The sequence below is a fragment of the Urocampus carinirostris genome, chromosome 7 (assembly GCF_059441175.1).
Source record: "Urocampus carinirostris isolate Australia breed hairy pipefish chromosome 7, RoL_Ucar_1.0, whole genome shotgun sequence".
In the NCBI taxonomy this organism is placed as follows: Eukaryota; Metazoa; Chordata; class Actinopteri; order Syngnathiformes; family Syngnathidae; genus Urocampus; species Urocampus carinirostris.
In genome coordinates, this window is record NC_142355.1 from 29125957 (window position 1) to 29150919 (window position 24963).

The following is a 24963-nucleotide window of genomic DNA, read 5'->3' on the forward strand; positions in this document are numbered from 1 at the left end:
TTAACCGGAAGAATGTACTTATGTTGGGTGGCATGCTGTTCTAGTTTAGTCCGCTTTAATTGAAATGCACTGTTTTAGCGCCATTCCATTATCCCTGGTCGGCTATTGCTGAGAGCAGGGGGCCTGCAGGGTGCTTTCTCTTTCCTTTTTGGTTCCAGCCGCTGAAGTGCGCCATTGTGGCTTGCTTAGAATAAACTGCACTAAATTGGCCGCAACCCGTTATCCACAGTCGACTATTGCTGAAAGCAAGGGCCAAGAGCAAATTCGTGTTATATGTAGTGACTGTTTCATTCTTTCCGGCTATAAGAAACAGTACTCGTGCAGCCATGATCCATTATCCTCGGTTGACTTTTACTATTACTTTGAACATGTTAAAATACTGTTTTTGATATACGGCGGCGCAGTGGTTAGCGCGTGTGTGGCACTGTTCTGAGGTCATGAGATCGAACCTTCCTGTGTGGAGTTTGCATGTTCTCCCCGTGCTTGCGTGGGTTTCCTCCAGGCACTGCGGTTTCTTCCCACATTCCAAAAATGCATGTCAGGTTAATTGGCCGGTTCAAATTGTCCCTAGGTGTGACTGAGCGAGTGAGTTGTCTGTCTCTGTGTGCCCTGAGACTGGCTGGCAACCAGTTCAGGGGGCCCACTGCCCGAAGATAGCTGGGATGGGCTCCAGCACCCCCGTGACCCTACTGAGGATAAGCGGTGCAGATAATGTATGGATGTTAAACTTATCATATACTTGTATAGTGATATGTATAGATAACAAAATTGGAGAGTTTCTCCTTTCATTGCGAGTAAATAAAATTTAAAAGTTAAAAAAGGATGAAAATGTTAAAAAGCAAAAACTTTATTGATATATAAGAAATTACTTCATGTTTTCTTGCATATCGCGGTGGACAGGGCTCTGGTTCCTATTAACCGCGATTAACGAGAGATTACAGTATATCTGTTTGTATAGTATTGTGAGCCCTCATATCAATTCATGGGTAAAATAAGAAATTCGGTCTACTTGTAGTAAAAAATGATTTTGGCTGGTTTCTTTTGGGGGGGACTGAGATCCAAAGTTTAACTGACCGGTTCTAAATCGTGTGAACCTGAGGCGCAACATTGAAGGGAGGTGTCAAACTCAGTCATGGTGGATGCACAACTGCCATGTGATGCAACACACATACAGGGGGAGACGAGCCAATGAGGCATTTGGTGCAGACACACACTGTTTGTGACACCTTGTGGCGGAGGTGTGGGGGTGGAGAGAGAAAAAGAGAGAGCGAGAGAGAGAGCTAGAGAGAGAATGAAAGCCTCGGATGACGGGAGAAGTGGATGATTAGGACGAGCAGATGTAGCGGCGGCGCAGCCGGGGAGGAACGCTTCACTCTTCTCCCTTCCCCGTCTTCTTCATCTTCACCGCTGTGAGTCACGGGAATCATTTCAGGTGAGACCATCCTCCCCCGCCAACTTTTGAGCTCACTTCTTCAGCCTGCATCTTCCAGAAAGCGAGCGAGAATCTCGCTTGGGTTTCCCCCCGGAGCCGACATGCTGCCGCAGCCTCAGGACCGCCCGGGAACATCCGCCTCCTCCACTCTATCTTGATTGACAGCTGAGCATCTCCACAGACATCGAGAGGCAGATTGCGGTAATTACCCCTGATTTCATGCCGTATTTTCTGTAATGGGTTTAGACATAATAAGTTCCCGGTTTTAACATAAAAAAAAACTTTATTACCTCATATACGGTCCCTTCTCAAGGTTTCTTTATTTTCCTCATATTGAGGTTTTTGAGTTTTTCCTTGCCCTCATGTAGGTTTTAGATCAGGGGATGGTGTAATAATAGACTGTAGTTTGCAATAATCTGTGGTCTGTGCAGCCGTTTGAGACTCTTTGTGATTCAGGGCGTCACAACTAAACATGACTTGACTTGAATTTAAGGAGGCCCCTAAACAAATAATGGAATGGAAAGTTGATAAGTTTAAAGTTTAGTCGACGCTCAAAAAAAAATAGACTTGTGCTCGGATTCCAATGTTTCTTTTTGTAAGAGGTCCAATTAAGCTGACAAACAACATGATACAACAGAAGTGTTACATTCAAGGAAAGTGGGACATCAGCATGTTCCCATTGCATGCCAGGAAGTAAGCATCAGAGTCTCAACCAGCAGGCTCAAGGACAGCTTCTTCCATCAGGTTGTCGGGACTCTCTCGCCTAGCCCCTTTGCCTTCTGCCAAATCAAGGCATAAATGCTCTATTTAGATTCCAGCTGTACTTTCTACATTTTTAAATTCTAAACCTTATATATTTGTATATGCATACTTTTTCTTTTTGTACCTCGTTGTTATTTGTGTTGTGTCTTATTTATTGCATGTTTGCACGTGGGGAAGAGGAAGTAAATCCATCTGTGCTGTAGGTTTTGCATGGATCATTTTGGACAGTAAAGTTCAAGTTAAAAGTTGATCAGATTTCAAATTATTCACAAATATTGACTGATATTGATTTATCTTAGTAACAGGGTTGGGTAGGGTTACTTTAACTTGATTACTTTCAATTACTTTTGGATTACTCCAATACCAAATATGCTAATAAAAGACAAAAGAAACAAAATATGAATAAAATTACTACATTTTGTGCAGGCTTGGGGAGTAACGGAATACACGGAATGGCAAAAATGATGTTGGCAAGCTGTTTGGATTTATTTTCATTTTGTTTCTGTCGCATTTTATGTTAGTTTTGCCGGAGATCAAAGAGGTCAAAGCCAGGAGAGAAAGCTTACCACGTGTTGTGAGTCATAATACTATTCTTATTTAGTTTTGTCTTTTATTAGCATATTTGGTATTGGAGTAATCCAAAAGTAATTGAAACTAATCAAGTTAAAGTAACCCTACCCAACCCTGCTTAGTAATAATAATCACCTAACTCAAATTGCAAAGAACAATTAATGGGAATCAAACTACTTTGTTGGTTACTCCACCTGGACTCATCTGACGTAAGGAAGACCCTGAGAAGGGTCAACACAAGGAAGGCTCCAGGCCCGGACAACATTCCGGGGCGGGTACTTAGGGAGTGCGCCGATCAGCTGGCTTGTGTACTAACAGACATTTTCAACACCTCGCTAGACCAAGCCAAAGTACCATCATGCTTCAAATTTGCCAACATCATCCCAGTGCCAAAGAAACCCCAGATCTTATCACTCAACGATTACCGGCCCGTTGCACTGACTCCTATCATAATGAAGTGCTTTGAGAGACTGGTTAAAGAGCACATCACCTCCAGTCTCCCCTCCTCATTCGACCCCTTTCAGTTTGCCTACAGGACAAACCGCTCCACCAGGGATGCCATCTCCTCTGCGCTTCACCTGAGCCTGACACATCTAGAGGAGAAGAACACCCATGTGCGGATGCTGTTCCTGGACTTCAGTTCAGCATTCAACACCATCATCCCACAACATCTGGTGGACAAAATGAGACTCCTGGGTTTCAACACCCCCCTGCGGAACTGGCTGCTGGACTTCCTCTGTGACAGACCCCAATCAGTGCGGATAGGTCAGAACAGTTCAGATGTCATCTACCTCAGCACGGGCTCCCCCCAAGGCTGCGTCCTAAGCCCCTTGCTGTTCACCTTGATGACACACGACTGCGTCCCTAGGTCCGCCACAAACCACATCGTGAAGTATGCTGACGACACAACAGTGGTGGGCCTCATCAGGGATGACAACGACCTGGCCTACAGAGAGGAGGTGGAGCAGTTGGTGGGCTGGTGCAGGGACAACAGCCTGGTCCTGAATGTCGACAAAACTAAAGAGATCATTGTCGACTTTAGGAAAAACCAGCCCAACCATGCCCCACTTTGCATCAACAACAAGGCTGTGGAGGTTGTCAGCAGTATCAAGTTCCTAGGGGTGCACATTACAAACAAACTCACCTGGTCCGTAAACACTGCATCACTGGTTAAGAGGGCACAGCAGCGCCTGTACTTCCTGCGGAGAATGAGGAGAGCCCACCTGCCCCCACCCTCCCTCATTACATTCTACAGGGGCACCATAGAGAGTATCCTGACCAGCTGTATCTCTGTGTGGTGTGGAGGCTGCAGCGCTACCGACTGGGGTAGTGTGAGGAGGGTAACGAGGACAGCAGAGAAAATAATCGGGACTACACTTCCCTCCATTCAGGACATTGGCCAGAAGCACTGCCTATCCCATGCTAAAAACATTACCGGGGACCCCTCTCACCCCCATCATGGACTGTTCACTCTGCTAGCCTCTGGGAAGAGGTACTGCAGTGTGCGGTGCAGGACCACCAGGCTCCGCAATAGTCTAGTCCCCCTGGCCATTAGACTGTTAAATGGTCAATCTAACATATAGTTAACTTAAATCTAAACGGCTGCTAATCTGACTTTTGCACTACTGGCAGTTTTTTTTATAGCTTGCCACTCCTTGCACATTGCTCTCTGCACTATTGTAATTACAGCGTTATTGTTACAGTGTTAATGTTACTGTGTACCTGACTTGTTAACCTGACTGCCCATTTTGCGCATCTGGTTAGCTACTCTTCTTGCACTATCGACACTATGGTAAAATACTATACGTAGCCAAAATACAATACAACATTATTTATATCTGTACATTCAAGGAAACTGTGGGGGTCAGATGCATCGACATTTCGTTCTGTATACACGTGTACTAGAATGACAATAAAGTAGATCTGAATCTGAATCTGAATCTGAATCTGAATATTGCCCAAGAAATGCATTGAAGTTCTGACCATTCTGACTTCCTTGAATGCAACTAAAGAATTAATGTCTAATGCAGTGTTTTTCAACCAGTGTGCCGGGGCACGGTAGAGTGCCGTGAGATCTTGTCTAGTGTGCCGTTAAAATTTTCCCAATTGTATCTTTCCAAAAAAACAAGGAACTGTAATAGTCATCCATATCAGTAGGTGGCAGTAGATTTTTACATACTTTTTAAACGCTAATTATCTGCTCATGAGGTCGGACAGTACATTTAATAGCTCAATTTGTTCAACAAAGCGGTTTAATATTGCACTGTAAAAATAAAAACAAATCAAGCACATCATTCTTTTTTATTTTAGGTATTATTGTCTTCTTTTTATATACTAATTGTCTGCTTATGAGGTAGTACAGTGAAATATTTGACATCACTTCATTTTCAAACATTTTCGACGGACGGTGTGCCACGGATCTTTTTTTATAAATAAAAGTGTGTCTTGGTTCAAAAAGGGTTGAAAAACACTGGTCTAATGTGTAGCAAACAATAACTGACCACGGTTTGTTTTAATTTGTTTTTTTTTTTTTTCCTAACAGATATTTAACCCTTCATTAGGACTTAAGGACATGTGCTGACCAGCAGATGGGACACCACCCACGGAACTAGCCAAAAGGTAAGACAATAAAACTCAAAACTTCCTTGTTAGAACACATTTAGCAAAATGTTGTTGATTCACGATTAGACTAGGTATTGAATGGTGATTTCCAAATCACATAATATTTAAAAAAAGAGAATTGCACTCGTGGATGACATTGTTCGGAAATGAATCCCAAATACAGACGCTGCCCAACCTACGAACAATGGTTCGTAAGTTGAATTTGTTTGTAAGTTGCTTCAGTGCTGCATTTTGTATGTTTAAGGTTTGTTTAGGTAACCTGTATTGTTTTGTACTAAAAATGAACATTTAAGAAAATAATATGCTCAATAAAGATAAATAAAGTTGAGTTTAACATACTTTTGGATGATGCACTTCAAGAGGTCTTCCTCCGTGGTAAAAAGTGGCTGAAAAAAAGCGTTGTGACCATTTTCTCAACCGCATCAAGCTTCCTTATTCCACTTTTATTTCACAATCAATGGCTCGCCTCCTTTTTACACTTTACACCAACTATATTGAATGGATGCACAAAATATTAAACAATAAAATGTCAAATTTCTTAGCGCGCTGGAGATACAGTATAGAATGTTTACACACGAACTAGGAAGAGGAAGAGGATTTCTTCTGCGGGGTGGATGCTGGGTGACGTCTCACTGCACCACACTCCGGTAGTGGCGGAAAGAAGTGCTACAGGACTGTCCTGTACTCATAAAAAGGTTCACACAATACAAAATCTAACTAATCCAAAAGCAACGTCCGGATATTTTTTGACATCCCGAAAAAAATGAGCGCATTTACTGTTTTTCATAAGAATTAACGTCGTAAGTAGGGGAGCATCAGTAGTCACTTTTTCCGTTTACGGTTTTTTGTTTTTGTTTTTGCATCATCAAATGAAACTGAGGTGTTTAAGTTGGGGGAAAAAATATTTTGAAAAACATGACTCGTGAGGTTTTGGCATGACCTCAGCGATAACTAGCCACTTAAGATAGATAGATAGATAGATAGATACTTTATTCACCCCCGCAGGGAAATTCACTTCATGCGAAGTTGATAGAATTTTCATTTCTGAAATCATCCCTGAAACCCCGCAGTGCAGGCGAAAACATATGTAGTAATTTGTTTAGCGTTAAAAAGAAAACAATTAAGGAAATGTGGCTATATGACATGAGTATCTGTCCGGCTACTAGTGTGGTCTGATAAGCGGTACAGAAAATGGATGCTTGGACGTGTAATTTCCCTCAGCAGACACCCTAATGCGCATCCAGCGGTCGGGAACGACTGACGTAAGCAACTTCCACAAGCAATCATGTAAGTGGCGCTTAGCACAAGCTAACGCTTTTAGCTAACCTAATCTGCTCAGACAACAAATTTTCATGTAGCTTCACTTACCTTTAGCCTGGGCATGAACCGGATGATGCCATTGCTACGCTGGTAACTTGACTTCAAAAGTTTCAGTCTTCATTCGCATTTGAGTTCCTCAAAAACGTGCCCTAATTTTCGGTCTACTCTTGAAACTTGAAAACCTTCATTTTCTCTCTGAATGTTCCTAAAAGCGGTCCGTGAGATGGGATAATAAGTTGGATGCAATGCATGTAGTCAAAACAAATGTAGAGGATTTTGTCCCATTTTATGTAATAGATTAAGACAGGTGTCAGCAACTTTTTGGAATCTTAGAGTCCCTTTTCCTTAGTGATTAGCACAAAGTTAGGCAGCACGGCAGCAGAGTGGTTAGCGCGTCCGCGGCACAATTCTGAGGTCATGGGATCGAATTCTCCTGTGCGGATTTTGCATTTTCTCCCTGTGCTTGCATGGGTTTCCTCCGGGTACTCCGGTTTCCTCCCACATTCTAAAAAGCATGCGGTCCAAATTGTCCCGAGGTGTGAATGAGCGAGTTCAGGGTGTCCCCTGCCCACTGCCCGAAGATAGCTGATATTGGCTCCAGCACTCCCGCGACCCTACTGAGGATAAGCGGTGCAGATACTGGATGGATGGATAGCATAAAGTTCTAGAAAATAACATGTTATTACAATGTTATTACCAGGTTGTTATTATTAGAAATTAAAATAGGCTTAGTCAACTACTAAAACATCAGTTAGAAATCACATTTTCTAGAAAATCACAATGACCCATGATATATTTTCAGAACCAGTCCGTGGAGTACTCAGGTTGTCTTAAGGAGCACCTCATTGGAGACCCCTGGGTTAAGACAAGTTGTCAATTAATTTTCAAAAAACGAGATGTTGTCGCGTTTCTGCAGTTTTGCACTGATCAGTTACTGTTATATCCCTCTGTGAAAGTAGGTAGCAGCAGAACACATTTTTTTTAGTAATTATCTGCACAAAAGAGCTAGTCAGCGCAATTCATTTTTTGGGCATAAACTTTGTGAGGTTATGATCTTGAGCTTAAGTATTGAATGTATAATTGTTTCCCCTTTAGATGCTTTAGCACATTTTAAGTTTATTTTTTCACTTGTAAGTGAAATTAAAAGTTTTACAGGTAGCATCCAACCATTCATCCTGCTCAACCTAAGTCCACTTATAGTTAGGACCACGGCCAGCAGACACTCATTTTTTATTCGCTGCCTGGCAAAGCAGCGGGTAACAGCGGGAAAATCCTTGAATTTCGGGTAAAGTGCTTGAAAATGGTTGAAATTGTTGCCGTTGTCATGTTTATTGGCAGTCTGACTATAGACTAGGCGAAAAATGAAGAAATATTTATAAAGGGTGAAAGCGTGAAAATGACAACAACACGCCTGCTCTCGTTCCTTATGGCGTTGCCATGTGAAGCACCACCGCCCCCTACTGGTCGCACCCAAGAGGACAGCTCTATTTAGAAAACCGGAACTTTTGGTTCGGCTCCCTTACAAGAGCTCTTTCGGCTCCCAAACGGCTCCACAAATTTTCTTTTATAAATCATTATCAATTTTATTACAACTTTATGCACCAAATTATTTAGTAATTAGTATTTTCATATGTTTTGCAGGCGATTCCCGAACGCACATGAAATACAAATTATAATATTCACAGATCTAAAATAAATTGGTAAAATATATAATTTTAGCTTTTTACACACTGAACCTGTCATGATTACCGATGTGAATCACCTGTGCCCGCTCATTTGGCGCCAACCACTGCGGGCTCTGATTGGCTCCCTGTCAATATTTAAACCCAGTCCTGTCAATCCCCTGTTGTCAGTCCATCTGCAAACCTCTGTTGTTACAAGGCAACCCTTTTTTCGACCCTGATTCCCGCCTGTCCCGTTTTTGCTCCCGTTCGTCTCCGGCTACGACCCGTTTTGATTCCGACCATGTCGGCTCTCCCGTCCTGACTTGTGACCTGTTTTTGATCCCCACCACCTCTGCTCTCCCGTCCAGACGTATAACCCGTTTCTGACCCCGACCACATTTTTGCTCTCCCAGTCACAGCTACCGGCCATTTTTTTCCGTCCCTTACACCGCCATCGCTTGCTACGGAAGATCCACTTCCGTGTTCGGATCACAATCCGAGTACGAGAGCGACTTGCTTCCCGCGTCCAGCGAACATCGGATCGCGGGAGCTGCCCTTCCTCTTTCTTTCAATAAAATTGTGAGAAAACATTACGCTATTGGGTCTACAGAACCGATTTAAAGTCAAGCAATAACACAAAATCCCGGAAACTGCAAAACCAAAAAAAATAAAATTAATAATATTTCCTCTTCAATGCGGTAAATAAATGATAACATGGTAAATGGTAAATGGTCTGCATTTATATAACGCTTTTCAAGTCAATGAAGACCTCACAAAACACTTTACAAAGTTCTGCACATTTACACATTCACACACATACTCACACACAAATAGGGAGTCAGCCATGCAAGGTGCCTACCTGCTTATTGGGGGTATTAGGGATTCAGTGTCTTGCCCAAGGACACTTTGACATATAACACGGAGGAGCCGGGAATCGAACCTGCGACGTCTTGATCCCAAGACGAGCGCTCTACCTCCTGAGCTAATGCATGCAAAATTATTACCTATTTATAGTTTTGTCTTAACCACTTAAGATACACATCTTTGAAAAATATCAATTCAAATAAGTAAAACAAAAAGCAAAGGAGCAACAGTCTCTAAATTAAAAGATTGAATGCACTGTGCTTTGTAGCACTCAATATCCTTAAAATGAGTCCAAATGTGTCTCCTTTTTCTGCTTTTTGTATATACGATACTTTCTTTCTTGTCTCCATTATTACCCAACTACTGTAAAGCCCGTTCCGTGTTTGTAAACAAGTGTGACATACAGTAGCTAAGCCGCGCGTGCATTGTTGAACCGGAACGGCAGAATTCATGTCAGTTTATAGCAGCCCATTGACACAAAACGATCATACATAGATAGATACTTTACTCATTCCCGTAGGGAAATTCACACTTCCAGCAGTATCCTTTTGTTGTTTATTAACAGATTAACAGGATGGCTTTGGGGTGCTGTGTTGTAGTTAGGAACAGCGGAGTGGATGACGTCACAAGCTAGGCCAAAAGTTCGACGTCCCTGCAGAAGATGGAAATCTTTGTGCCCAGGGTTACACTTTCTCGTTTTCACGTAGATAGCGAGTCCACCCCCTCTCCGCTTCCCGCAGGCTTTTGTGTCTCTGTCTAACAGCGCTGAAGCCGGGTAGCTCCGGGTAGCTCTACGTTAGCGTCCGGGATGCTAAACGTGAGCCACGTTTCCGTAAAACACAGCAAACTGCACTCCCTGTGCGCTTTGATGTTTTTCACCAGCACAGCCAGTTCGTCTGTCTTATTTGGTAGAGATTTCATATTTACCATGATTACGGACGGTACAGAAGACTAATAACGCCGCTAGCCGCTTAGCCTTAGCTCCGACTTTGCATCCACGATAGGGCCCCATCATCACACCGGCACGAGAATTCTTCAGGGCAGGAAAGGAGTTGATTCCTCGAATAAATGCATTTTTGTGCATTAAAACCCATAACGATAGGATAGAAAGTAATCAAAAGTGTAGTTGTCAAACGGTACAAAAAACAGTATGTGCCAGCAGCATGATATTGACTTTATTTTATTCATCAAAGTCAACAACAATAAGTTCTTATGAACTGGAGCTGGATTTGTTCGTTTGACGGTACTGGAAAAAACTGTCTTGAAAGAGCTTGAAAAGCGCTTGAATAGATGTGCCGTTAGCAAATGTCATCAGAAACCGGTATTAACAGTTCTTGGCTCCATTTTTGATTTTGATCCATGTGATTTGGACACCCCAAAGAAAACAATATGTCAAACGTGCCCCGGTTTAACACGTATTACGGCTGCATATGAGTCAAAGCGCTTTCCCTGCCCACAATAGTTAAGGTTTAATAGCGGCGCTAAAGGAACAGGGGTGGAATGCGAGGCCAGCGGGGGTCCCGGCAGGCTTCATTATCTCGGCAACCTTCGGCGGAGGCGGCGACGGGAGGGACGCGGGGAAGGGGCCGGAAAGCTCGGCCTCGTCCCCGGATTTTCCCCTTACGGTTGTAACGGCGGAAAGGAACATCGACTCCGTTTTTGAAGAGGTTCTATTTCTAGGAAGGCAGTGATCGGAGGCGATGGCATGTAACTCTTTGAGGCGACATTGATCTTCCTGCTGTAAAATTGTCCTATTTGAAATATTCGATTATGATATTATTTGAAAGCAATAGGGACGTTTCTTTTTTTTTTTTTGCCCGAGTACCCCTAACCCAACGGTGTCAAACATGCAGTCTGCGGGCCAAATCACGCCCGTCAAGGCAACACTGAGTGAAGCGCAAGAGAAAAATGAGTTACAGTTTTTAATATGTTCACTTGATGTCTCCAAAGCCAAGCGCCACTCTCAGAGCAACTCTATTGCTCTCTGTCTTTCTCTCTCTCTTTTTTCTTTTTGTCTTTCTGTCTTTGTCTTTCTTTAATCCTTTTTTCCGTCTCTCATTCTCTCTCTTCTGTCTATCCCTCTCTCTGCCCCTCTCTTTTCTCTCCTCCCTTTCTGTCTCTGTCTCTTTCCATCTTCACTCTTTCTTTCTTTCTTTCTTTCATCTTTCCTCTCTTTAATTTTCTTCCTGTCTTTGTCTCATTTTTTCTTTGGTTCTTTTTCTTTCTTTCTCTCTTTCTCTTTCTTCTCCTTTTTGGTCTTTTTCTTTCTCTTTCTTCTTTTTCTTTATCTCACTCTCTCTCTCTCGCTCTCTCTCTCTCTCCTTTCCTTCTTGCTTTCTCTCTTTTTCTATATATCGCTCTCTTTTATTCACTCTTTTGCTCTCTCACTTTCTCATCCTCTCTTTCTCTCTTTTGTTCACTCACTTTTTCTGTTATTCTTTTCTCTCTCTCCCTCTATCTGTCCCTCTCTTTTGTCTCTCTCTCCCTTTCTGTCTTTGCTTCGTTCTCTTTATTTTTCTCTTTCTTTCACTTTTCCTCTCTTTCGTTCTGTTTCCGCCTTTGTCTCGTTCTTCCTTTGTTTTCTTTCTCTTTCTTTCTCTTCCTTTTATTTTTTCTTGCTCTGTCTCTTTCTTTCTTTTTCTTTATTTCTTCCTTTCCTTTTCACTCTCTCTGTATCTTTTTTCCTTCTTGCCTTCTCTCTTTCTTTTGCTTTCTTGCTCCCTAGCTCTCTTTTGCTCTCTTTCACCCTTTTCCTTTCTCTCTTTCACTCACTCACTTTTTCTCTTATTCACTCTTTTTCTCTCCCTCTCTCTCTCTCTCTTTTTTCCTCTCTTTCTCGACCTCTCTTCCTTTCTCTTTAATCTACTAGTCCGACCCCGAAGAAATGTATTTCCTACCATGAGGCCGCCGAGCCAAATTCAGTTTGAGACCTTTGCCCTAACCAGTACTTTTGGTCAGAAATAACCCAAACTCTGGCTGACAACCGTCAGCAGTAGAGACAGCTGTAATAGTTGGCCACTAGATGTCACTGTATTGTAAAGTGCAATCAAAAATGAGTGCTACAAAGCACAAGGAAGAATATAAACCAGTGTTCATTTTACCTCTGAAAAGTGATGGGTCCCGGGGACTCGCATGCTCAAAAATCTATGGGTCCCAACAGAGATCTACGGGTTCCCAAAATTTAGTGTTATCAAGGTTGAAATTGTAAATCGGCGACAAATATATGATATAAATCTATATATTCATTCAGTTTTAACCATCACAGTTTATTGGTAATACAAATCAGTTATCACTTCAAGATTTTTCAGTTCACAACAATATTTTACATTATACAAAATAATATTGCTGAAATAATTATATTAATCTATATTCTTTTGTTTATTTTCTTTTGTCGAATCGTTCGCTTCAACACACGTGTTTTCCTTGTCTCCGCGATCTTCCGAAGAATTTCTCCGCCGTTTTTTCGTGCCAGAATTATTGCCGTTGTTATCACTTTCTGTTTCGACTTATTATTGACACTGAAGAAATTACCAATTTTGTGTTGATTTTCACCTAATACTAACTGTTTTTTCGGAGGCATACTCATACCTGTCAACCTCCACGGCTCCATGCCCTTACAAACTGTCGTATTTTCCCTTACAAAATACAAAAAAAAATGTGTTTCCTTATATTATATATATTGTTAATGAACATTTTGTTGTAAGACACTGGGTTGCTTGACATGAATGAGGTTTATTATAAAAAAGGTTCCAAAAAAAATTGAAGTAGCTTGGACGTTCACTACAGAAGGAAAAAAATACATGCAAATATAATTAAGTAGAATAATACATTTTCTTATTCAAATTATGAATTCATTTTCTGCATTAAATTATTGTTGGTAATATACTGATTAAAGGGATAACCTCAAACCTGTGTTTTTTTATTTTCTCATTTTATACTTCCTTTTTTTCTTAACTTCTTCATACAACATAATAATTCGTAATATAATGCATCAAAGCAAGTGAGCCGTTTGAGAACCGGCTCTCTTTGATGAGTTGAGCCGAAAAAGCCGGTTCTCTAAAAAGAGACAGACTTTCACTACATAACTCGAACTTGTTTGACTTGATTGATTTGCCGTTTTCATGATAGTCGGTGTTTACTGATGGTACCCATGATTGGCAAATTTGCGTTTTTCTCGTACGTCGTACACGTCTTAAAATGCATTATAAACGTACTTTGTACAGCAAAAACGTACAGGTTGACAGGTATGCATACTTAACCTTCCCTTGCCGACAACCACCACAACAATGATGTAATCTCGGAGCAACGACATCTCGTTTGCCGAGATCGGCGTGCAGACGAAAACTCGAACCGCGAGACCAAAACAGCAATGGCGGATCTGCCTGACGAAAAGTTTGGAGTGCGGTAAATCTTTGTTTTTAAAAAAACATCAGGTAATAATGACAATTTTGTGTCAAAAAAGTTGCGTCCCGGGGACGGACGTTGATTTGACACTATGCGTCCCCAGCAAAAATCATGCATCTAGGACGCAGGGACACGGGCAAACGAGAACACTGATAAACTATGGAGACTCAAAGTGACGTTTGAAAATCTTGAAATTTGCCATAAAAACCTAGTTTTAATTGGATGGCCTCTTGAATACCGACTGAAAAAAAAAAATCGGTCCGATTGTGTGTGTGAGTCAGGGAATGGAATCCGTGGCATGTCACGTTGTAATCTTCTTATAACGCGCAGCGGGAGGAAAAGCAGCAAAAAGCCGCTTTTGATACGCATTTGGCAGCTGTAATCTTGTTCCCCCAGATGAAAATCCCCATCAGAGATCATTTTTACGTATTTTGGGGGTCGAAAATATTTAACTGGAAATGTGAGAATCATGCTGGCGTTTTTTTCACCGTCATTTCTCTTTTATTCGATACAATTCAATAATGGTAATGGTAATGGCATTTATATAGCGCTTATCAAGTCAATGAGGACCTCCCAAAGCGCTTTAAAATATAAATAAAACGTGTACCTAAACAAAATGATAATTATTGAATTATTACAATAATCAAAATTTATTTTTAAAACCTACAAATATAACATTTTTAAACCATTTACCGTTCCTTCCAGCAGCGCTTCAACAGCAGACACTCGCGCACTATTTTCTTTTTTAACTCACCTGATCGTTGCTGTCACTGTTTTTGACTTTTCCTTGCCTTTATTCCTAACTTTTTTGGGACCCAGAAGAAGGAAATACAACCCACCAAATGACAACAAAATGGGATGTGGTCCCTTTTCAAACGTGATGAATGACTGAACAGGTAGACGAGATTGAGCAGTCCCCATCTAGTGTTAAGGAGTGTAACTGACCCTTCGTTTTTTTTTCTTCTCCGTAAATTTCTTTGGCCTAGCCAAAGTTCAGTGACCCACTGAAAAAAGGACCTGCCAGTTGAGAAACACGGCTATAAATCAATAGAATTAAATTAAAAGGTAATGCTGGCAGCAAAAGCAGTGTCTTTAGTATCTATCTATCTATCTATCTATCTATCTATCTATCTATCTACCTACCTACCTACCTACCTACCGACCGACCGACCGACCGACCGACCGACCGACCGACCGACCGACCGACCGACCGACCGACCGACCGACCGACCGACCGACCGACCGACCGACCGACCGACCGACCGACCGACCGACCGACCGACCGACCGACCGACCGACCGACCGACCGACCGACCGACCGACCGACCGACCGACTTTGGTCATATCCCTTAAGAGGGGTGACCGACAGCAAGACAAACACATACAATAACAAAGAAAATGAAAGGGAAAAAAAAATAGCAAAAAAAAAAAAAAAAACACACAAAAGTGTTTGGGACACCAGAAAGCGGCCGTGTCACTCGGGTCAGGGTGACACAACACACTCTTTTGTTCAACAGCAGGGCCCGACAGCTTTTACTGGTTTACCCCTGCCGCATCATACGGGTGTCCAGCCCATCCTTAAGAATGCGTCCACAATCCCACTATCCTTTCACAACACCTCTCCTCTTCCTATCACAAACAAGAGATCTAGCTTCCATTATATTTAGACCTCTTTCCTGCAGTGCACTCATAACACCATCCATCCACGTCAATCGCGGCCTTCCTCTTGGTCTCCTTCCATTGACTTCTGCTCTGTAGATCCTCCGATAATATAATGCAATAGAATAGAAATGTCTTTTTTGTCATTGATACAGTACCAACATTGTGAATACTGTTTACAATGAGATTAGACTGGTACTCCAGAATAAACATGTGATGTAAAACTAAAAATGAAAAAATAAGATGAATAATATTAAAATAGCTATATTCACAACACTCCACTTATTGAAACATGAATATTTTGTTTGTTTGTTTGTTTGTACATGATTCAACTGTTTGTTTGTTTGTACATGATTCAAATTGAATCTTTTCTTCCGGCGCCGTCACGAATGGCAGCCACTCCAGCAGCTCCCGTTATTATTTTCGATTGTTCTCGATTGTTCTCAGCTCAGGGATGCTGCTGGAAATGTGAATTTCCCTTCGGGGATGAACAAAGTATCTATCTATCTATCTATCAACATTCGCTCCTCATCCATCCTCTCCATGTGTCCAAACCAACCGAGTACTCTCTTATCAACACGCTTGCTCAGTTCCACGACTACTCCAGTTCTCTCTCTCACAATTTAATTTCTCAATCTCTTTAGTATCTAGGGAATAGAATTCTTTATTGTAATGTATTAATACAATTAAATTCTATTGTCTTTCAGGAATCAAAATTGAACTGTTTACTGTAGAAGAGTGGTAGGATATTGGGCCCGGGCCCGAACCCGTTCCGAACCCGGCCCGACCCGGCCCAAAGACAGCCAAAATCACCCTTCCTCATCCCACATACAAAAAGGAAAATTTGGGCTTACTGTTCCTCAAATAGGGTTTAACGATTAATCTCGGTTCGGGCTTCTATACCCGTGGGTCAGATCTGGTCGGGCTCAGATTTTTTAGGCCTGATCTTTAAGTAAAGTTTTACTGCTCTCAGAAACCTTGATGCTCTATTTTTAATGCTTAAAGTAATCTTCAATATCTATAGCCATCAACGGCAGCTTGGCTAAATTGATCTTTGATGGTTCCAGCCATGTATGGTAGCCTAGCTAAAAAGAATCTACGACACCTCGAACAGCAAATGACTCTCTGCTAGAATGGATCGTTGATGTTTATAGGTGTTTAAGGCGGCCAGCAACGATAGCCTAGCTACAATGGATCTTTGACCTCTATAATAATCAACGGCCTTTTATGGCAATCTATCCAAAATGGATCTTTGGCATCTATAGCTGTCTATTGTTGCTTTTCCACCACATGGTTCCAGGTCGCCTCGCCACGGGTACTTTTCGGAGTCTCCTTTTCTATTACAACAGAAAGCTTGACAGATTTGTATTAAGCCTGGCCTTCTTTGAACAGTCTTGAATAAATTCACCCTCTGTGAAAGGTTTGCAGTGCTAGCCTTTGTCACATTTTCATTTGACCCGGAGGGTCTTGTGAAAAAGCGTTGCTTTGCTGTTAAAACATTTTGCAGTTGCTTCACCTTTTCATAGCGTTTGTTTCCAGTTAGCTTTTCGCAGTCAGCATGTTTCGTCTAACGGGCGCTCTTAATATTGTATTGTTTGAAAACAGCCACAGTGTCTGGGCTAATTAGCCAGACGCAGTTGTTTCAGAATTTCTGTGAAAAAATACTCCAATTTCCACTTGGCCCTCACAGTCAACTTCCCTTTTTTCCTGTCAGAAACTGGGTTGGTCTAAAATTCTCACAGAAAGCCAAGGGCAAGGTGTCCAAGGGTTACTGTCATCATCTGGAGAAATTACGATTTTGTTTTTTGAACGAATGTATTTTATACCGCGGTCCACATTACTGACAGGCCACATATTATTAATTCTATGACAGAGGCCGCGGACCACTAAAAATCACAAGCAAAAGCCCCCCCAGGCCCGACTTTGGATATACTGCATTATAAAGTCTGCTATATGCTAACAAATTATGCTGATGGATGCATGCTAACGAGTCATCCTAACAGCTACATGCTAACGCGTTATGTAGGCCTCAACGGCAGCCTAGCTAAACAGATATTTGATGTTACAAGCCATATATGGCAGCTAAGCTTTAATGGATCTTTGATGTCTATAGCCGTCAATGACATCCTTGCTAGAAAGGATCTTTGATTTCAACGACAGCCCAGCTAGAAAGAAAATTTGATGATCCGATCTGCAACCTCAATGGAAATGTTTAAATCTAAACTTAAAACTCACTTCTACTCCATAGCATATGAATGACCTACTCTTCTCGTCGGCTGAAAAATAGTCTGTGTAATATAGTGTAATAATCTGTGAAGCCCTTTGAGACTCTTCGTGATTTAGGGCTATACAAATAAAGATGACTTGACTTGACTTGACTGGATCTTTTTTATCTCTAGCCGTCTACCGCAGCGAATAAGTTAGTATACAAACATATAGATTATTGTGAGATCTATCTACCTTTTTGATGACAACTTCATAAATGAATGTCTTCACTCCCAAGAAGTGAAGACGGTCCCCGAGTTATTGTCAAGCGGGAGGCAACCACCCCCCCCCCCACCCCCACCCCCCCCAATGTGAGCAAGACGGAAAGCTCTCTCTCCTATCGGGCTGGTCGCCATGGAGACCAACATCTTCCCCTTGCATCTTATTCTCACTTTTCCCAGTGCAAAGCTCCCAAAGTAGCAATCACACCTTTTCATTTTTCCCCCTCCGACACCGTCATCTTCTCCCGTTCTCCTACTTCCCTCTGGAGCCCAGGTAGCGCCCACTCTCCCTTCCACGTCCTCGGTGACTAACAGCCCAAAATGTCACTTTGACATCAGATGGCCTCGCCCGCAGCGGGGGACGATCGACACGGCCCGGCTGATGTCATCCCCGTTGCCGCGACGGGCCGTAAAACCGCTCTCGTAAAATCAAATATCTTTACCGTGGTCTCCCTGCCGGACAAAGAAGCTTCGCCTCAAGCTCCTCGTGAATTATTCATGAAACGGCGAAAGGGGGTCGCGAGTAAGTTCAGACGGGGGAATAAATACGATGCAGGAAAACAATCCTTAGCCTATTTTATCAGTATTTTTCTATTAATTCAAGATATGTTCTCGTTTTTGGTTTTATATTAATGAGAACATTTACAGTAAAAGCAGCTGCCAGAGCAGAGTTGGGAAAACTTACTTTTGTGGTTTACGGTAGCTGGCATGAGTTTGTATGTTTTTACCCTATAAGGCGTCATTGCGCCCAAAAAGAAGGGTGCGTGCTACACCTAAAAATACGTACATGTCAAGACCAGAACAGGAGGAGGACCCAGATGCGTAATGTTTACTCACAAGTTTATTGAGATAAAGAGGAAAAACAAGCGCCAGTGATCCGGTGCTCTCTGGGCGAGGGAAGCAAGCCGTTCACGGGATCGGAGCGTATTCGGAATGCGGAAGTGGATCTTCCAGAGCGGGAGATCGGAGCGTGGTCAAACGGGTAAAAACGGGTCGTTAGAAGTGGTCGGGGTCAAAAAACACGTTGTAGCCGGAGACAAACGACAAACAGACGAGGGGGAAACCGGTGACAAAACGGGAGCGACGGGAGTCAGAGTCAAAGTGCTTGCCTTGTGTAAACGAAGGTTCGCTGACGGACTGACAAAGGACGAGTGGCAGCACTGAGCTTAAATAGGAGGGGGAACAAATCCGGTAACCAGCAGCAGCTGGCGCCAAACGAGCGGGCACAGGTGAGTGTAATGAGTAATCATGACAGTATATGCTAATTTAAATCGCAGATGTATCCGTGGCTCTGAAAAATATAAGATTCACACTGGAATTTTTCTTGAAATAGTACTAAGGAAACTGGAAAAAAGGGCTTTGAAAGTCCTTAAAAGTGCTTTGATTTGGCCATGAAAAAAGGTGCACAAACACTGTGTATTTATTTGCCTTAATTGACTACAGGGTATTTATTCTTTTCCAACGTATCGATCTGCGCTACAGCAGTACAGTGTTACTTATATCTCGCATGAGTATTACTGGACAAAAACATCGGTAATGTAAAAAAAATATGACTTTGATTGAGTCATGAAATTGACACCTATTACAATTTGGCTATTGTGTTCAGAGGCATAAACGGGCTAAGCGGCTGCTTAAAACAACAAGGGGGCCCCCAAGAGTGGTTTACTTTTTTTGCTTCCAACATTGTCCTCGTTGTCACTTTGTTTATCCACTCAAAAATACTTCTACAGAAATACAACAAAAATACTACACAATAACTGAAAAAACTAGATCTAAACTAAATCCAGTGCTTAAAAACAGGCACTTCATATATTATTTTGATTCCATTCTGGAAAAAAATAGTATAGAATTACTACAAAATACTACTACTGAACTATTTACTCCAAAAATAATACAAAAAGACAAATACAGTAATATTGCAAAAATACAAAAGAAATATGACAAAATACTACTATGGAAATACAACAAAAAATCTCCAAAAATACTACCAAAATACTGCTTTGGAAAAACACCAATTATACTTCTACTTACAGTAAATACTAAATAATACCAATACAACATACTATAATATAGAAACCTACGAGAGAAATATTACTACGAAAATACTACTACAAGATGATTACAACATAAACTGCACACTACATTATAATGATATTACAACAATTATCTTATGGAAATAACACAAAGATATTACAAAATCAAAACTAAAGTGGATAGATGGATGGATAGATGGATACTTTATTCATCCCCGTAGGGAAATTCACACTTCCAGCAGTATCCTTGTGTTGAAAATAAAACAATAATAAAGTAAAAGGAATATAATACATAAATACCCAATGTAATGTGTTGATATAGAGTATGTAGATAGTGCTACATAAAATACACACTGTAAAAAAAATAGGGTAATATGCAATGTGGGGGTGTGGTTTAATGTGGGCTTTTACTCCCCCGGGTGGAGTTAAAGAGCCTCATGGCGTGAGGAAGAAATGATCTCCTCAGTCTGTCCTTGGAACAAGACTGTGACAGCAGTCTGTCGCTGAGATGACGCTGTTTAGTGGATGTGATGAATTGTCCACGATTGACCGCAGCTTTTCCAGTGCCCGTCTCTCAGCTTATTTATATCTTTATGTTTGAAGTCTGAAATGTGGCAAAAGGTCAAAGGGACCGAATAATTTTCGCAAGCCACTGTATTTATGTGTGACTTTCATGGAATGATTCCAATGCTACAAATTGAAAAGCCATCAGATTTGAGGCCTGTTACGTTTTGGTTCCGATCCAGTGAGGAACTCCTTATTTTCGTGGCTTGGCCAAGTATAGCATTGAGCTAGCATTCATTTTTAAAGAGACGTGTTCGTCCCCTGCATCAGCGGGATGAGAGTAATTGCTGGAAGGGGAGAAACTAACTGCATGCTTTCCCCCCCACACACACGCACACACACTCACACACTTTCCCTCCGCCACTTTTTCATGAATAAGTAAACACTTACAAGCCGGCAGTTGCTTTAAAAGTCTCCGAGTGGGAGGACCGACAACCGGCTGTTTACTCCTAGATGATTGCAACGTGCACATACACAACTACGTACAACAACACGTGTTGCTAGAGAAACCTCTCACACATTTTTGTTTTTTTGAGATACTGATGCAGAAAACGCATAAAAAGGAAATTGATGGTGTATGTTAATTTCTAAGTGTTTCCTTCTATGAGGGAAGGAGAAAAGAAATGATCCGTTTACATTTTTATGCTGGCGCAACGTGCATTTCCATATTTAAGATTTCTGGAGTTTGTGCATCTGTTTTATCGTTTTTCCATATGAATTAGTAAAGGGTACTTTCACTAACACGTGTATTTAACTGAATTACAACACTGTACATTTATAATTTCATAATGTGTTAAATAAATGTCTACAAATATGTACGATTATAATATAAATACCGATGTCTAAAAGTTATTTGGTGTAAATGTCACAAAATACTGCAAACGAGGATGCCGACGTAGTTACCTTCAGTGCAGACTGTCACGGTTGCCATGGCGCCCGATTGGCCCCCACCCATGTGGCGACAGCCGCAGCTCGTTGACAGATTGGCTTCCCTTCTATCTGAGCTCAGTGCTCACTTATCCTTTTGTTAGTCCGTCAAGGAACCTCTGCACCCACAAGATGTGTGTTTTGACTTTGTCCGGTTTCCTGTCCGGTATTGTTCCCGTCTATTTTGTCCTGTTTAATTTCGTTCTCCAGTGTTTGATATCAATCCTGTCTGTCCCGTCCTGTCCGGTATCGACCCCATCTGTCCGATATCTGTTGGAACAATAGGTATCGATCTCGTGGGCCTCTGGCTTCCTGTCATTCCACGCCAGACTGCTGCCTTGCGTCTACCGCCCAACGATCGCCGAATCACTGGCGTTTGGGTTAACGTGCATGACTGCCCCATTTCCTGTAAAATATAACCTTGTGTGAGAAACATCACACATCTGGGTTCTCCTCATGTTCCGGTTCATGACACAGGCGGCGCTGGGCAAAGAAAATAAAGTGCACGCGTCCTGTCCTTTCCTGTGTATACATCCGCCCAGTCCTACAGCTCACCGAATCAAATTGCTTTGGGTGCTTTGCTAGAGCTTCTGGGTGAAACGCTTGTTTTGGGTTCAAATTAGTTCTGTTATTTTTTATTGTAAAGTGTCTTGACAGTTAACCTCAATTGTTTATTGATTACCTCATGTGCGGTCCCTTCTCAAGGTTGAGGTTTTTGAGTTTTTCCATACCCTCATGTAGGTTTTAGATCAGGGGATAGTGTCATAATAGTCTAGTTTGCAATCATCGTTGGTCTGTGCAGCCCTTTGAGACTCCTTCTGATTAAGGGCGTCACAAATAAACAGGACTTGACTTGACTAATGCGGTGCACTTGCTATACAAATTTTCGCAACTATTAAAAGTACGCATTGACGAACCTTGTGTTTGAACACTTAAATAACGTAAACAAAGAAACTCATCTCCACCCTAATTTTGTTCGTCATTTTGTCACGTGGATTCAGCAAAACATTAAATCAGTTCTCATCCAGATGCAGAGACCAGCCACATCAATTTATGTATCTGTCAATTGGATTCAGCGATTGCACTTAATGAATTTTTCAGTGCCAGTCAGATTCTGTGTAAGCAACGAGGACGCCAGTGGCATTCATCATCAGGAGATGAGAAGACAAGCAGAATTTTGAATTCCTATTGACAGAAGCTTTTGACTATTTGGATCCAGGGAAAGGGAAATAATAATGAATAAAAAAATCAATCATCATCAATTAACCAATAAAAATTTAACTGTCTTGAATAAATACATTTAACAATTTTCTGATAAAATATTTGGTGAAAAAGCAAATAAATTACAGTACTTTAAGGCAGTGTTCCCTCTAAGCTGTGCGCGTGCGCAATTGCGCACTGCTCGCACATTCTCACAAGAAAATCTAGCCAGCGCACAAAAAAGAGGGATCAAAATTACTAATTAAGAAGCGACTACAGTGCAAAAAGGTAAAAATACACGGGTTCCCCTGACGTTGTTTCCTAAATGCGGTATTTTGAAGTCAATGTCGAACGAAGTTCAAAAGTAAAGTTAGTAGAGTTTGTCGAGAACCGGCTTCTTCGGCTCAGCTCACTAAAAGGAACCGGCTCTTTCGGGTCCTAAACGGCTCTTCGGGTTGTTTTTGCTTCTTTAATCCCAACATGACCAAATATTATGTATAACTATGCACAAAATGACTTAAAAGAAATGGGGAATAGAACAAAAAAGGAAAAAATACCAAAATTAAAAAGTAGTGAAAAGCTGGGAAAAAAAGAAACAAAAGGAAGAGAAAAAAAGAAGGAAAAATTTAGAAAAAAAGAAAAGAAAGAAACGTAGGAAAAAAGTAAATGGAGAACAAAAAAAAAAGTAACAGCTCGGAAAAAATAAACTAAATGAGACTTTTTTTAAAGGAATTTTAAAAAAAGTAGAAAAAAAACATGGAAAAAAGAAGAAAAAGTGTGTTGCATTAAAATTATTTCCAATTGTATCAAGTGAATCTTGTTGCCAACATTGTACTTCCACTAAAAAATGTGACTAAGTACAGTTCTGTATCTTGCAACCGACTAAATAAGCCCCCAAAAATGTAAATATTATGCGACAAAATATATCAGGAAAAAAAAGAAATGGATATCTTGTGAAAGAATTGTAAGAACAAACGACCTTTGTAGGCCGTACAACCTGAGTCAATTCATGCAAAAGAGAAAAATAATTTTGGATTGCCGGAAACTCAGCAAAATGTCAAGTTTTGGACATGTTTGATAATTAATTATCTTGCCACACTTGGCATTATGGTTGCTCACTGTTGTTTCAAGCGTTGCTCACCGACTTTATGTGAATGCTCAGACCCGTGGAAAATTAGAGGGAACATTGCTTTAAGGGCATAGAAAAGTTCCAGCTTTTATTTCATGCTATTCACATTAACTATTGTGGAAATCAAATTAATCCATTCTTGAAGTTTTGCCCAATGGAGTATTTATTAAAACAGTTCATTCATCTGAATGCATTGGAAAAAACGATTAATCTGGATCTGTCGAACCCTTCATCATCATGGTTACTGCGGTCAAGCACACTCGGATTAATAAATTTACTGCAATCTATCGTTTTTGATGTTAAAAGAATCCCCCACAATCTGCACCAAAAATGTGTTCAGCCAGCCTCTGCTTGAAGCAAGAGTTTACCGGGGATATTGGATCGCGGCTGCACTGGTGCTGTTCATTTTAGGTGGGGGGGGGGGGGGTTGACAGGAACAAAGCTGTTACGCATGACACGTTTTTTCTCTCTTCAGCTTTCAGCAATAGTCAGTTGAGGATATTAAATTGCAGCCAAAACAGTACAGTTCATTGTAAGCAGGCCATAATGATTAGCCTAAAACCCCAAAGAAGCCCCTGCTTACAGCAATATTCAATTAGGGATAATTTAGGCCCTCCGCCGGCTCCAGCTCACAGCAATATGAAATTGGGGATTATGGATTGCAGCCTCACGAGTGCAGTTCACCTTTTTTTGGACAGTACGAAAAAAAAGCTGCAAGATCTGACAAAATGTGCTCTGCTGGTCCCGCTTTCAGTTAAGTGCAATGCGTGATAATGAATCTTGGAAACATTTTAAACCGGCGATGCGCTGAGGCTGCAAAGTAGCAAGAGGTTACGTTATACATTCAAACAAAATTTGTCCAAAGAACCCATTGCTACCATGATTAAAAAAAGATGGAAGATTATAAATGGAAAAAAAATGATATATCACAGCGCATGAGGCGAAAGTCCTGCGTGTCGTGGTCGCTACACAAATGTTTTAATAGCTCCCAATCACATTATTTTTGAATTTTGCAAGATACGAGGTTCGCGACGTTAATTAAAGCAGCCCAGGGCCATCGGAGCGTTGGGTTATGCATTGGAAGCGCACTCACTTGAGGAAATGGGTCACGTTTGCTTACTGCAAACCGACCGGCATAAAATTGTAAATGCAAACGTGCTCGTAGAGCAATTTTTTGCTCACTTTGTTCCTTGGTGAAGGTCATCCATCCATCCATCCATCCATCCATTTTTAGAGCGTTTGTCCCCTTTATGGTTGCTAGTGAGGCAGAGCTTCTGCTAATTGATTTCAGACAAGAGGCAGGGCAAAATTTGTATTCGCAAACTAC

The 24963-nt window shown here is 41.4% G+C and overlaps 1 protein-coding gene across 4 annotated transcripts in view; it reads left to right on the forward strand.

Annotated features, from left to right (window-relative positions):
- The first annotated feature begins 728 nt into the window (after positions 1 to 728).
- Positions 729 to 24963, forward strand: part of LOC148362889 (alpha-1,3-mannosyl-glycoprotein 4-beta-N-acetylglucosaminyltransferase C-like) — a 40181-nt gene continuing 15946 nt past the window's right edge. The window contains exons 1-3 of one of the 4 annotated variants that reach the window (XM_088339347.1): positions 729 to 1432; positions 1491 to 1633; positions 5307 to 5383. The gene's annotated coding sequence lies outside the window, so the exon portion shown is untranslated. Of the gene's footprint in view, positions 1634 to 5306; positions 5384 to 24963 lie in introns of all 4 variants that reach the window. The other 3 variants (XM_088339348.1, XM_088339349.1, XM_088339346.1) reach the window with 3 other exon arrangements.